This window comes from Brassica oleracea, chromosome C7 (genome assembly GCF_000695525.1).
Source record: "Brassica oleracea var. oleracea cultivar TO1000 chromosome C7, BOL, whole genome shotgun sequence".
Classification (NCBI taxonomy): domain Eukaryota; kingdom Viridiplantae; phylum Streptophyta; class Magnoliopsida; order Brassicales; family Brassicaceae; genus Brassica; species Brassica oleracea.
The window spans coordinates 18025557-18026344 of NC_027754.1; the positions used below are offsets into that span (position 1 = coordinate 18025557).

At 40.0% G+C, this 788-nt stretch overlaps 1 pseudogene; it reads right to left on the minus strand.

Moving 5' to 3' along the window:
• LOC106302738 overlaps window positions 1-788 on the minus strand; it is an 8977-nt pseudogene that overhangs the window by 5168 nt on the left and 3021 nt on the right.

The window sequence follows — 788 nt, forward strand, 5'->3', positions numbered from 1 at the left end:
TTTTCTCGGCTTAGTCTTGCCACGAGCGGTTTCGAGATCGACGAGGAAATGTCATCAGACTGTCATCAAGCTCTTGCTTCTGCGTCAAGAGAGCTCTCCCGACAGGCTGGCCAACACCAGCACAAGCTCCTCATGATTATATCGAAGAGACATGGTGTTATCTCCTTCACTATAACTCATCGTCACGAGAACTCAGCTTGTGATTCTCTTCAAGATGGATTTTGGTTTCATGGGAATGGATGAGAACTCGTCACACCTTCGTGAAGACCATACATAGCAGAAGAGAACACATCTCTATTGTTCTTACACAAACAAAATGGAGAGGATGGGATTGAGATTCTCGTCGTCTTACCTCACGTACAACCAACCACCTCTTCACGGCAAAGATAAGTTATTTTATCATCACATACTTTTCTTTTTAATCACACATGTGTCACGATAGATATTATAGTTGTGGTTTAAATTATTAAACAACTCTAAGCTGCTCACTCTTATATAATTTTTGTGAGATAACTTCATGTTATTGCTTTACTGTTGGTAGTCTATGATATTAATAAGTTGACAATTATTATATTATTATGCACAACTCACTAGCATTAAGTGATAACAAGTTCCACAGCTTGCTTATTGATTATGTCTCGTGGTTTATATTGATCTAATCATGATCATGCTTTTGTGAACCAGAGCCAAAGAGAAAAACAGAGCCAACAAGCACAAGCCAGCGCTTTCTCACGTCATCATAGCCTGACGAACACACAAGCCAACAACTTGCTCGGCACACACGATCT